General features: G+C 43.2%; 1 long non-coding RNA gene across 1 annotated transcript; it reads right to left on the bottom strand.

Annotated features, from left to right (window-relative positions):
• Positions 1-12771: 12771 nt before the first annotated feature.
• Positions 12772-13741, bottom strand: LOC310948413. Its single transcript, XR_014593243.1, has 3 exons — positions 13673-13741; positions 13184-13221; positions 12772-12907 (listed from the first exon to the last, which is right to left on the bottom strand). It is a non-coding gene; the product is annotated as an uncharacterized lncRNA (long non-coding RNA).
• Positions 13742-15118: the final 1377 nt, after the last annotated feature.

Genomic DNA, 15118 nt, shown 5'->3' with positions numbered 1-15118 from the left:
CAACAACACCAAAGTCTGGGATGTGCTGATCAACCCGCACGGTGAGGACATAGAGGGGATGACACATTGTCTGACGGAGTACCTGAACGTCTGCGCAGATGTGGTCTCCCCTGTCAAGACTGACTGCTGTTATCCTAATAACAAGCCACTCAACAAGAAGAAGGCTGCCTTCAGGAGCAGGGACAGGGAGGCCATGAAGGCAGTTCAGCAGGAGGTGAAACACTGTGTGAGGAAAGCTAAGGACAGCTACATGAGAAAGGTGGAGCAGAAGCTGAGTGAAAACAACAATGAGGGAGGTCTGGGAAGGTTGGAGGACCATCACAAGTCACAACACAAAGACCAGCGCTACAGGGGGGACAATGGAGAGGGCGAACAAGCTAAATGACTACTTCAACAGGTTTAACCAGCCCTTGTCCTCCCCATCCCCACCCTCACTGCAGCCATCTCGGCTTCTTCCCTCTGCACACCTCCCCACTGACACCAAAACACCTCCCTCCTCCTCCACCTCAACACAATCTCCGTCTCACATCACCACAGACCAGGTCATAGGACAGCTGAGGAAGCTCTGACCCAAGAATGCTCGGATAAACTGTGTCCGAGACTACTGAAGACCTGCGCTGCGGAACTGGGGGAACCACTACAATGGATCTTCAACCTTAGCCTGCAGCTAGGGAGAGTGCCTACCCTCTGGAAGACATCCTGCATTATTCCGTTTCCCAAGAAGAACCGGCACAGTGAACAACTTCTGACCGGTGGCACTCACTTCACACCTGATAAAGACGTTGGAGCGGCTCTTCCTCAGCCTCCTCAGACCCCAGGTACAACAGGCCAAGGATCGCATGCAGTTTGCATACCAGCATGATACACACTATCCAGCATGTGGAGGCATTGAACAGAGGCATTCATATATAACACATCACCGTAATCAATAATCGGAAGAAAGGATGACTCCACCAGTTTCTGTTTCATTCATTCATTTTCAACTGCTTGTCCCTTTCGGGGTCGCGGGGGGCTGGAGCCGATCCCAGCTGACATCAGGAATGAGGCAGGGTACACCCTGGACAGGACGCCAGTCTATCGCAGGGCACATAGAGACGAACAGAGACAGACAACCATTCACACCTACGGGCAATTTCAGAGTCATCAATTAACCTAACACGTGCATGTCTTTGGACTGTGGGAGGAAACCGGAGTACCCGGAGAAAACCCACACAGACACGGGGAGAACAAGCAAACTCTTCACCACCGTGTAGCCCAGTTTCTGTTTCATCCTAAAGGAAAAGCAAGACTTATTTCTAAAATAAAATCCAAGTAAAAGCTTCAGCTTCTTTACACTTCTTTACTGAATATGTGCATTAAAAGACAAGTGGTCATCAATTAAGAACCCCAGATATTTAAAAGTAGATACAAGTTCAATTTGTTGACCATTACTGGTGACAATGACGGACTGACTTGCTCTTGCTGATTTAGAGTTAGTGAAAAACATAGGTTTTGTTTTATTTGCATTTAGAACAAGTTGCAATTGACAGAGTTGTTCTTGGACTCTATTAAATGCATTCTGCATATATGCAAACCCTTCTGCAGGTGTGGGTGCAAAGCAATATATGACCGTATCATCAGCATAAAAATGAAAGGCTGCATTTGGAATATTAATTTCAATATTATTTATATACAAAATAAATAGCAAAGGGCCTAGTACTGAACCTTGAGGCACCCCCTTGTGGACAAATTGAACCTCGAAGAGACACCTTCTAACTGGACAGCCTGGCTTCTGTCCGTCTGCTTCTGCTTTAAGATAGTTAGAAAACCATCCAACTGCATGTACAGAAAACCCAGTTGCTGTAAGATGTTCAGTCAAAATGTCATGGTCCACAGTATCAAAGGCCTTAGAAAAGTCTATGAAAAGAGAGAGACAACACTGTCTATTATCTAAGGCTTCAGTTATGTCATTCATAACCTTCAAGGCTGACGTGGTAGTACTGTGTTTTTTGCAAAATCCTGACTGGGAAATCGATAAGATAGAATTAGTGGCCAGATATTCTTTTACTTGTTCACTGACAGGGAATTAAAGTACCTTAGCCAGAACAGACAGTTTAGAAATAGGCCTATAATTGTTTTCAATATTTGGATCTCCTCCTATCAAGAGGGGAATAACAAATGCAGATTTCCAGACTTTTGGAATTACATTGGTCAACAAACTAAGATTAAAAATGGAACACAATGGAACAGCTACAATTTCAGATGCCAGTTTTAAAAACAAAGGCTCCAAATTATCTGGTCCTGGTGTTTTTTTAGGATCAAGGTCTTTAAGAGCTTTAGCAACCTCTGCTGTAGAAGAAGTTGTGAAATTAAAAGCCTGAACATTACCAGGGGTCCTTGGTCCTTCCGGTTCCAGCGCTGTATCGAGCGGCAGCCAGCAACAGTTGCTCTCTCTCCTTTCCGCACTTTTTAGCTATTTTATCTAATTTACTGTCTTTTTATTAGTGCTTTTTTTCTGTAAGTCGTCGTGCCAACTATGTTTGTGAACTTTACATGTTTTATGTCCGTTTATCTCATTCTTGGGACTATTTTTGCCGACCGCGTCTCCGTCTGGACGCAACAATGCGGCGGCTCCATTGTTTACACCCGCGAACAGCTGTTGTCGCTAATACCAATGGTGCTAATGTGGGAAAGGGGCCTGAAATCCCCACAGAACTGAGGAGAAAGTACAGGGGATGTAAGGCTGAACGTAAACACCGGGAAAGGAGAGGAGCTATAATATATAATGTGCTTTTTGGGAACATTTGTGGTTGGGTCTGGTAGGGGAATTAATTAATTGGGTGAATGTTGAATATCAAACTGACCTAATACTGGTAAGAAAGGGGCCATGGACATAGACAAACTCATTTTTAATTAATTAAGAGCTGAGGAATGAATTACGTGCTTTCCGAGTTGAAGTGTCCCTAAAAGATCAGCACAGTCTCTTTTTCAACCGCTAATAAGCACGTTGTGTTTGCTGAAACTCTAGTTATCCGTAAATGTTATAATATCCTTACAGAGTTTTACATTGACTAGAGATTTCCAGGCATGGCATAATCATTAAACATAAAGTTAACCTCTAAACCTGCACTTAAAGATAAATGATATGGCAAAGATAACGACTATAAGTTTGCTTTGGTACTTGTGTGAAACAACTCATAGGTCATAGCAGTTGCAGAAGCTCACATGTTACTCCCAGGACTGAGTGGATTGTTTTTGTTTTGTTGTTTGTTTTTAATCACCGACCTTCGTCAGTCATTTCTGTTGAACATGCTCACACTCGAGGGAAAAGCTTGTTGATAATTAATATATTGTAAGACAAATGTTAAATAATCAATAAATGCTAGTTGTAATAACTAGCATTGTGAAGTGTAAACAGGCTTTACTATGAGAAATCAAATAAGGATTATATTTATTAAGTTGGTCCCAGTCTGTATGCATGTATCATTCAATAATACTGTATATTATCATATAAGATGTTATTCTAACACATTATCAAGATATATTTACACTACTATCATTCAGTTTTAATGAATGTGTTGATGTTATTGTGTCACTGACAACATTCCCACATGATTATTAACTAAAAGAACGTTCACATTATGTGTTACTGTGTTCATTTACTAATGAATTCATACATTTGGTCTGATGTGCGTTATTCATATGAAATCCGAGCGTCTTTGTGGCAAAGAAAAGAGGGAGTTTCTCCCACTTTGAGCGAGGAAATAAATGCATTTCATTGTCCAAGCCGCACCTTAGAACTGGACTTAAAGATAGCAAACCCAAGCTGTCTACTCAGTCTTCTTTTTATTTCTCAGTTGTCTTCTCACATCTTCCTTTTTCTCTAACTCCAGTGTTCCTCAGTCCTCCGCTCTTTCCAGGGAGGAGCCCATGCAGCTGGGTCGTAGTCGCCTAACCCCGGCAGAACGCCAACGTCGTTTCAGAGGGAGATTGTGTATTTACTGTGGGGCCCCTAACCATCAACTGGCCTCCTGCCTGGTTCGGTTAAACTCTCAGGCTCACCAGTCGCAGACAGGGTTCTGGTGAGTCGATCTGTTGTTCCTGCGATTCCTCGGAAAAGTATTAACCTGGACATTGTTTTGAGCTGTGAAGACAGAGATTACCCCCATCAAGCCTTAATCGATTCAGGGGCGGATACCAATATTTTGTATTCCAAGTTGGTACGTAATAGTCAGTTTCCGACCTTACCTTTAGATACTCCGCTAGTGGTTAATTGTCTCAGTGGTGAGGAGCTATCTCACATCTCTAACGAGACAATTCCCATGACGTTGTTGCTAGCTGGTAATTATACTGAGACCATAGCCTTTCACGCCATGCCCTCTGCTAATGCCCCTGTAGTTCTTGGACTTCCATGGCTTATAGCTCACAATCCTGTAATTGACTGGGTTACAGGCAGGGTTGTGAGTTGGAGTAGCAGTTGTCACTCTTACTGTTTTCGTTCAGCCCCAGCTAGGTGCCTCAGTGACACCAGACCCTTGTTGCCTGAGCCTCCTGATTTGTCATCTGTGCCACCTGTGTACCACGACCTCGTCAAGGTTTTTAGTAAGACGAAGGCTCTATCCTTGCCACCTCACCGTCTGAACGATTGTCCTATAGATTTGTTACCCGGGTCGTCTTTCCCAACCAGTCGTTTATATAATCTGTCAGGACCTGAGCGTGAGTCAATGGAGACGTATATTATGACTCTCTCAAGTCTGGGATTATTCGTCCTTCCTCCTCTCTGCTGAAAGCGGGTTTTTTCTTTGTGGTCAAGAAGGACAAATCTCTACAACCATGTATTGATTATCGCGGTCTGAACAACATTACGGTCAAGAACAACATTACGGTCAAGAACAAATACCCATTGCCACTTATTAACTTCTCGTTTGAACCGCTACATGGTGCCACGTCTTCTCTAAGCTGGATCTCTGCAACGCGTACCATCTGGTCTGGATTAAGGAGGGTGACGAGTTGAAGACTTTCAATACCCCCCTGGGTCACTTCGAGTACCTGGTGATGTCATTTGGATTAACTAATGCCCCTGCTGTTTCCCAGGCAAAACAACGTCCTCTGTGACTTGTTGAATCGCTTCGTGTTTGTTTACCTGGACGATATCCTGATCTTTACTAAGGACTTGTCGGAACACGTCGAGCATGTCCGCCAAGTGCTACAGCGTTTACAGGAGAACCGGCTGTTTGTGAAAGCGGAGAAATGCAAATTTTTACGTTTCGCCAGTGTCTTTCCTGGACTACATCGTGGAGAGTGGACAAGTTAAGGTGGATCGGATTAAGGTACAAGCTGTGACAGAGTGGCCGACGCCTTCATCCAGGAAGCAATTATGGCGTTTTTTGGGTTTTGCCAACTTCTATCGCCGTATTATCCGGAATTATAGTCAGGTTGTTTCCCCGATGACCAATTTGTCTTCTACCACTCCTTTTGTGTGGTCGTCTGCTGCGGAAGATGCATTTCTGACACTCAAGAAGCGCTTCTCCTCTGCCCCTGTGTTGGTCCAGCCCGATCCCTTGTGCCAGTTCATTGTGGAGGTGGACGCTTCGGATCTGGGAGTGGGTGCGGTTCTGTCACAGCGAACAGCTAAGGACAACAAGGTTCACCCATGTGCCTTCTTCTCCAGGAAACTGTCCCCAGCAGAGCAAAGCTACAACGTTGGGAACCGTGATCTACTTGCTGTCAAGTTAGCTTTAGAGAAGTGGCGGCACTGGTTGGAGGGGGCAGAGACTCCGTTTCTGGTATGGACTGACCACAAGAATCTGTCCTACATTCAGTCAGCTAAGAGAACTATCGTCAAGCCTGGTGGGCTTTATTCTTCGAACAGTTTAACTTCTCGTTGACATATCTTCCTAAAACCAGATACCCTGTCCCGACACTTTTGGACCAGCCGAGGAGGAGGAGACTGTTTCGGACCACATCGTACCTCCTTCCTGCGTTATGGCAGCCCTTACCTGGGAGATAGAGAGAACGGTAAGACAGGCACGACATCACTTCTGGTGGAGGACCATGACTAAGGTTACCTGGGAGTTCATCCAAGCCTGCAACGTCTGCACTAGAGGCAAGGCTTCTCATTGTTCTCCAGCGGGACTTCTTCGTCCTCTCCCTGTGCCACTGGACTGCCTGTTTCCCAAGGTAACAACACGATTGTGACCATTGTTGATCGTTTTTCTAAGATGGCTCATTTTGTCCCCCTGCCGAAGCTGCTGTCAGCCATGGAGACGGCATCCCTAGTGGTGGATCAGGTTTTCCGACTCCATGGGATCCCCCTGGACATCGTCTCGGACCGGGTCCTCAGTTCACGTCCCGGGTCTCAAAGGCTTTTTGCCAGGCTTTGGCGGCCAGTGTCAGCCTGTCCTCGGGTTACCACCCGCAGTCAAACGGACAGACGGAGAGGAATTCGCTCACCTGCTACACCACAGGTATGTCCCCTTTCGAGGGGCCTAATTAGGGTACTTACCTCCTCTTTTTCCTGCCCAGGAGTCAGAGATCGCGGTTCCCTCAGTTCAACACCACCTCCGGAGGTTAATGTCACCTCTAAGAAGCTCGCTCCCCGGTTCATTGGTCCCTTTGAGATTAAGGCAATCATCCACCCCAGTGCTGTTCGCCTCAAGCTCCCTGCTTCCCTCAGGATCCACCCCACATTCCACGTCTCCCAGCTGAGTCCGGTGTCCACCAGCAGGCTTTGCCCGCCTACCGTCGCCCCACCACCCCCCGTACCGTGGATGGCCATCCGGCCAGTCAGTCAGTTCCATACTGGACGTGCGACGCAGAGGATGAGGCTTTCAGTACCTGGGGGACTGGGAGGGTTATGGATCTGAGGAAAGGAGTTGGGTCTCTCAGTCCCTGATTCTGGACCTGGCTCTCATCAGAGACTTCTACCGGACTTACCCTGGGAGGCCCGTTGGAACGCCTGGAGGCGCTCATTTGGGGGGAATCCCGGTCCTGTCAGGCTCTTCCCTCTTCCTTTGTGTGAGTTTGTCACCCTCTGTTTTCTCATGCTTGTGTCTTTCCCTTTGTGTTTGTATGTCGTTGCTGGTAGGCGTTGTCCTGCCCAGCTGTGGATCATCAACTTGTCAGTGCTGGAGGAATAAAAGGCCGGATGTGGCTCACCTTCAGCGCCAGACTGTTATTGCATTTTCTTGGTATCGTGTCTTTCTTGGTTGGCTACCAGTACTTATGATCGTGTTCCGTGTTACGCTGTTCCTTGATAATTGTTTCTTTGTTTCTTTTGTTATAGTTTCCTGAGTTCCTGTTTTTCGACCACCCGTTTGTGTTTGTCTCCTGATCCCCGCGTTGGTTTTTCCTCGTCTTCACCCGGACCCTGTACCTGTTTTTCCCTGCTCCCTGGATCCTGTTTGTTTCTCGTTTCCCCATTAAATATTTGTTTAAATCTTTGTCGGTGTTATTTCCCCGCACCGTTCATGATACATTATTAGCAAATGAGTGTAATAATAATCATTCTCACAGTCATAGTAGTAATAAAAGTAGTCATGATATAACATAATAATAATGTAATTATCATGGTTATTATTAAGAGGAGAAATAATAATAATAAATTAAACAAATAAATAAGAAACTATAGTTCTGATAATGATATCGACATCATTATGACCTATATCTATAATGATGATGTTAAATACAGCAGTTATGATAATATGATGGATAAATGATGCAAAAAAACAAAACTTAAGTTATGATAATGGTATGGTAATAATAATAGTGACAATAGCAACAACAATAATAACAATCATAACCATAATATTCAGTGTGAAGCCTATTTGTGCTTGTAATATTAATAAACACATTTAACAAAGTGAGCTTATTAATCATTGTCGTAGTCATAGTGATTATAAAAATAGTGACGATATAGTAAGTGGGGTCTGGTGAGCTCAACTCCACTCAAGCCGAGTGAACCCTGGTCAGCGGTGAACAGGGGCACTGGGGCTCGCCCATCTCTCCCTCCTCCGCCACCGGATCTACCACTGGATAACAGGTTTGATGTCCTAAGTCTGAAGGATTTCCCTCCGCTCAGTGGGCGCTCCAGCTTCAGCATTCCCTCCGTGCTGGTTGTCGGAACCTAGATGGTCAGGCACGCGAGGGCCATACTTTCTGCCACGCTGGAGCCCTCGCAGGGATGTTGAGTGCTCCGCCCTCCAGCTGTGTTCACAACACAGGTCGGCCTCAACGCTGGTCCTGCAAGCAGGAATTCAGGTCCATGGTGGATGCTAAACACAGGGAAGCGTCTGATTATCTCCAGCCCGCTTCCCCCGCCGCGTTTTGGTGACGACATGTACGGCCGCCTTCACCAGCTGCACCTGTGGCTTGAAGGATACTGCCTGGGGTAAAGTATTCCATTTGTGGACGACTTCACAGCCTTTTTTAACAGACCCAAGCTTTTTAAACTCGACGGTCTGCACCCTAACCAGGAGGGGTCAAGACTTTTATCTGCAAACATTGACCACCACCACCACCTCCTGCCAAAAACCCAGTGTTGGGATCACGATGCAGAGTCACATTTTAACACATCTCTCTCTAACTATTAGAGACAAAATCAACTCGCTTGGAACCAATTTTTCTTCAAACCCAGGAACCTTAGAAACAACTGTACGACCTGGACTGCTTTTCTACAGTTGACCTTAACAAATTACCCTCAATTATTTACGCATCAAAGCCCTCTACTTGTCTCCTAGACTCTATTCCAACTAGATTACTTAAAGAAGTGTTACCTTTAGTAAGCACTCCTGTATTAGATATGATTAACATGTCCCTCGTCAGCAGGTTATATACCACAGTCTTTTAAAATAGCTGTATTTAAACCTCTCCTTAAAAAGCCCAGTCTTGATCCTGAGGCACTAGCCAACCTATATAAAACCTTCCTTCTCTTTGTAAGATCCTCGAGAAATTAGTCGCCAATCAGCTGTGTGACTTTTTAAATAATAATGAGTTATTTGAGGACTTCCAGTCAGGATTTAGAGCGAATCATAGCACTGAGACAGCACTGGTAAAAATTACTAACTACCTTCTCATAGCTTCAGACAAAGGACTTGTCTCTGTACTTGTTCTTCTAGATCTTAGTGCTACATTCGACACTATTGACCATCGCATCCTGCTACAGAGACTGGAGCATCTAATTGGCATTAAAGGAACGGCACTGAGCTGGTTTAAGTCATATTTATCAGATAGATCTCAGTTTGTACATGTTAACGACATATTCTCTATGCACACTAAAGTCAGTCACTGAGTCCCACAGGGTTCTGTCCTTGGACCGATTCTTTTCACCTTATATATGCTTCCCTTAGGAAATATTATAAGGAAACACTCCATAAAATTGTTATGCTGATGATACACAATTATATTTGTTGATCGAACCATAAGATACCGATCAGTTAGATAAACTTCAAATGTGCATTAAGGAAATAATAAGCTGGATGACCTGCAATTTTCTGATGTTAAACTCAGAAAAAACTGAAGTTATTGTACTTTGCCCCAAAGGCCTCCGAAATTCAATAGTTAAAGATATTGTTACTCTGGATGATGTTGTGTTGTCCTCCACACAGTAAGGAATCTGGGTGTTATTTTTGTCCTTTGATTCTCACATAAAATTAACAACAGGAACTGCATATTTTCACCTGCATAATATTGCGAAAATTAGGAACATTGTTTCTCAGAAAGATGCAGAAAAACTAGTCCATGCATTTTGTTACTTCTAGGCTGGACTACTGCAACTCCTGATTATTAGGCTGCTCCAATAAGTCTGTTAGAGTCTCCAGTTGGTCCAAAATGCTGCAGCACGTGTACTAACTAAAACAAATCAAAGAGAACATATTTCTCCTGTATTAGCTTCTTTGCACTGGCTAACTGTAAAATCTAGAATAGAATTTAAAATCCTTCTCCTTACCTATAAAGCTCTTATTAGTCAGGCTCTGTCGTTTCTTAAAGAGCTCATAGTACCATATTACCCGACTAGACCGCTGCGCTCTGAGAATGCAGGGCTACTTGTCGCTCTTAGAGTCTCCAAAAATAGAATGGGAGGCAGAGCCTTCGGCTACCAAGCTTCTCTCTTGTGGAACCAACTCCCTAGTGTTGTACTGTCCCTATATTTTAGAGTAAACTTAAAACTTTCCTTTTTGATAAAGCTTACAGCTAGGGCTTACGAGCCCTCAGCTATGTTGTTGTTTTTAACGCGAAGTTTGTTCTGCTTAATGATGCTGCTATAAATCTAGTCTGCCGGGGGAATATATTTTTCCTAATACTCTGACCTTCTCTCCTCTCTGTCTGTGTCATTCATGTCTCATAAATGCATCTTACTAATTTAACTTCTTCCCCGGAGTTGTTTGTGCTTTGTCGTCTCGCAGGTCTCTGCTGATCGTGTTGGTGCCTGCTGCCGTGGTTCTGCATGACGCCTCCTGCTACTTCTATAACTATTTTTCATGTATACTGTCACTAGTCTTATAAATTATAAAATTTGTATCCATAAAAACACTATCCGTGGTATGTCAAGCTGTATTGTAGCCGCTATTGCCGCTACTCATCATTGATCATGATTATCATAATTATTATCATTTTCATATTCTTTCACCTTAGATGTGCTTGTTCCTAATATTCTGCTATATTAACTACCATAACATATGAGTCATATTCACATTACTATAGATATTGTTATAGTTACTGTTACTCTTTGGTTGCTTGCATCTCTGGAAGTGTGTCAGTCTCTCTTTCTTTTGCCTGTCTTGGTCTTTCTATCTTTCTCTCTCCTTTTCTTCTTCCCCAACCGTCTGTCCGCCATTCCTGCCTGTTATAGGAAAGGTTTTCATTGCCACCGTAGTCTACGGAGGACCAGGGCAGCAGGCACCACCAACATCAGCAGAGACCTGCACACAGGACCACGACAGCAGGCTCCACCACCATCAGCAGGGACCTGAACACAGGACCAAGTAAGCAGGCACCACCACCATCAGCAGAGACCTGCACAGGACCACGGTAGCAGGCACCACCACCATCAGCAGAGACCTACACACAGGACCAAGGCAGTAGGCACCACCACCATCAGCAGAGACCTGCTAGACGGCAAGGCACAACATGCATTGATGAGACATGAATGACACAGACAGAGAGGAGAGAAGGTCAGAGTATTAGGAAAAGTATCATCCCCTGGCAGGCTTATAGCAGCATCATTAAGCTGAACAAACTCAGCTTTAAGAATAACAACATAACTGAGGGCTTGTAAGCCCTAGCTGTAAGCTTTATCAAAAAGGAAAGTTTTAAGTTTACTCTTAAATATGGGGACAGTGTTTGCCTCCCAAATACCACTTGGGAGTTAGTTCCACAAGAGAGGAGCTTGGTAGCTGAAGGCTCTGCCTCCCCTTCTATTTTTGGGGACTCGACAAGTAGCCCTGCATTTTCAGAGCGTAGCGATCTAGTCGGGTGATGTCAGTTGTTTTTATTGATGTTCCCAGATGAATGTTTATTGAGTTTTTGGATTTCCAATTTAGGAGAATTATTTTCTTAGCGACAGTTAGAGAAATGAGCAAACTGTTCTTGTATTTATTTGGCATTGTAGTTATTGTCTCCTAGTAAGCAGAGCTGTGGGGATGAAGGGATTTTGCAGTCCAGTATGGAGGAGAGGGTTTTTGTGACATAGTTTCAAAAAGAGTGAACTGGTTGGCAAGCCCAGGGTGCATGAACATAGTTATCTATTGTTCCTGTTGTGCATTGTGAGCAGATGTCTGTGGCTGTTAGTTACATTTTGTGCGTTTTATATTCAGTGGATGATTTTATATTGGATTTACTGAAGATTTGTATTGGATGTCATGGTAAATATATTTTTATTTATATCTATCCAAAAGACAGATTGAGGGGAGATGTTCAAGTCAGCGTTCCATTGGGATATTGGGAGTGTTATTGAGTTATCTGAAGCTAATATTAATCTGTATAGTTAAGAAGTTAGTTTATTTGCATTTGTAAAAAGAATTAATTCGTCAATTATTTCAGAATTGATGTCTGTCTATTACATGGTTCTGTATGAGGTATGTATGAAGTCAATAAACTGATTATTGTTAAGAAGATGGCGTAGATGTGTGATACCTTCTGGGCCCAGTATTTCAAACGTGATCTGACAGGATTATCCTGGTCGGATTGGATTAAATCTAGATCTGATCTGAAAACTGGGTATTTCAACACAGATCAGGAGAATCCTGATCCTGAAGATCAGGGTTTCAGCTCTGGTAATCCAATCCTCCCCTGAATCCAGATAAAAGGCTGATTTGGGTATTTCAAAAGTTAAGTCAGATATCTGGATCAACTTGATACCAAAATTTCAGGATCATTTGAATCCCACCTCAGAGGTGGATTTGACTTGGATTGACAAACTCTCAGCGCATACTTCTCCTAGATATTGTTACTCAAGATGTTTGTTACACTTAAGTGTTAGTGTTGTACTTCTAACAAGTAATTTAAGTAATATCAAAAAATGTAAAGCATAGTAAAATTTTTGACCACACTGTAAAACTGCTGTAAATAAAATTACAATTATTTCTCAAATTCTAGTTCACCAAACATTGTAACTTGCATGTACCAAAACAGAGAAAGACAAAGGAATGCAGGGTCCAAACAAAGTTTTATTCCAACAAAAAATAATGTGACCACTAAGGACCATGCTATTTCAAATGTCAAGCTGTTTCTCTAACAGCTTGATTGTTAATTCTGTCTCTTTTTTCTGAAGCAGCGTCAGCTTAATTTGCCGTTTGGCCAGTTCAGTCTGTTTGACTGCCCTTTCGGTCTCCATTTTGAGGAGCCTCTCATAGGCTTCCTCATCCCCGGCATGCCTCTTCCGTCGCCGTCGCTCTGGCGCTGGCGCTGGCTCTGGCTCTCGCCCCCGTGCCTGATGTGGTAGATAGATAAGTTTATTGGTCACATGCAAAGCTAAAACCAAGGTTTAAAAACAGTGTAGTGAAATGCAAAAAAAAACAAGCTCTCACCAATGTTGGAGAGGAATTAGGATGAAGAAATGTTTCTAATTGTGTCACTGACCAATACCATGAAAGTAATGCCATTACAAATTTAAGCAGTTTCAAGCACTTTATTCAAACTCCAATTACTTGAAAGTCTTAAATGTATCAATACAATTAAAGCATTTTCAAGGATTTCCAGCACTCACCCTGTTGTAGCTGAGTGGTCCATGGCTGTGAGTGGACTCTGAAGGTAGAAGGTGTATGAGTATCTTAATCCACAATCCCAAATTGTGTTTATGTAGCCTACACAAAAACATGATATCATCACCAGCATTAGGCTACTGTAGCATTCTGAACCTTCTGAACAAACCTTGTAGTTAATACTCAAACTGTGTTGCGTTGTGTTTTCTAAGCACTGAGCAGGTCTGTACACAATGCAGCCTGCTTATACTGTAAATCTGCCGTGTTGCAAATGACGTGACGCTAATGATAGCCGCTAATGATAGCCCGCTAGCTGCTTAACACACAAGTCAATGGAGCCGCGTTAGCTCCCGTTAGCACGGCCGCGTCTCAATTAGAGATCGCCACGGCCTGCTTTTAATAAGGTGACAATTCAAATAGTTGGCTTGCATGATGTGTTGGTTGCCGTTCGTATGGTATTAAAACCGCTACACAATAAACGACGGTTAACTTACACTTTTGACGTGAAAGTCGGCTCTCTGCTACTCCTTTCATGAAGTAGTCCACCATGTTTCAGATCCCGGAGGCGGAGACTTGAGATTGGGAAATCCGTATCCGGCCAGGTAGGGATCACGGTGATCCACCCTGCCTGTGTTTTGAAATACTCAGATAAAGTCAGCAGGATCACCGTGATCCATGACTGAGAAAAGGAGGATTTCATTATCCGGATTATTCTGATCCAGATTACAAATTTTGAAATACTGGGCCCTGGTGACCATGTGTGATAGTGAATAGGATTATTGTGCAGTTGAAAGTCAGGATTATGCCATATTGGCGTGTATTTGCATGGTGCTGGAGTGGAATTCCTTTCCACCAGGCTGTCAGAGTAACTGTGTATTTGAAGCATTGATGTCGTTTGGTGGTTGTATTAAGGAGAGGTAAACCTGAGAGTAGGATGTTTTGGCGGTAATGCTGTTCTAGATCTGACCATGAGGTGTAATAGTTGGTTTGGTAGATCCATTTTGCAATATATTGCGTTTGAATTGCGAGGCAGTACAAGTAAAAGTTTGGTGCATTTACTGTTTTGTAGAGTAGATAGTTTCATTTTGGATTTCTTTTATTTCCAGTAAAAAATCACAATGATATTTAAAAGATTTGAACCAATTATCTGTCTGAATGATGGGTAGCATTGAGAAAAGGTAATTGATGTAGGGGAGTATTTTCATCTTGACTGTGGCTATTCGTCCTAAAAGAGATAGTGTTAGATTCATCATTAGCGGATTATAGTTGAGATGAAAATATTGCCAGTGTGAAGTGGAGGTTTTGTCCTGCGAATCCCAAGCATCTTCTGAGAGTTGTAGTACAGAGGACTTGTCCCAGTTTATCGTGTAGTTTGACATTTTTGAAAATATGTTAATAAGGTTAAAGGTTTCTTTTAGTGATGGTAATGGGTCCTGTAAGTATAATAAAACACCATCTGCATAAAGGCTTATTTTGTGCTGGTGGTTTGTGGTGTCAATCCCTTTGATGATATTGTTTTGACGTATAGCGGCAGCAAGTGGTTCTTTGAAGATAGAAAATAAAGATGGAGAGAGTGAGCATCCTTGCCTGGTGCCCTGGTCTAGTGGGACGCTATGTGACGTGATCCTGTTTGTGGTGACAGTGGCTTTAGGTGAGGTGTATAGTTCTGTAAGTTTTTGTTGAGTATTACATTATTTGTCCTCTAATTACTGCCTTGCCAGTTTCCCATAGTACTGAAGATGAAATTTCTGGGGACTCATTCAATTCCGAGAAGGATGCCCACTCTTTCGGTATAAAAGCAGAGAAATCGGAGTCTTGGAGTAATGAGGTGAGAGTATTTTACGGATTAAATTTTTATGGAGAGGGATACTGGAGCGTGGTCACTAATTATGATTGGATGTATGATAGTCTTGGATACCTTACTTAGAATAGTATTACTG

Source organism: Echiichthys vipera (genome assembly GCF_963691815.1).
Source record: "Echiichthys vipera genome assembly, chromosome: 6".
Lineage (NCBI taxonomy): Eukaryota > Metazoa > Chordata > Actinopteri > Perciformes > Trachinidae > Echiichthys > Echiichthys vipera.
This window is presented reverse-complemented; position numbering and strand designations above follow the sequence as displayed.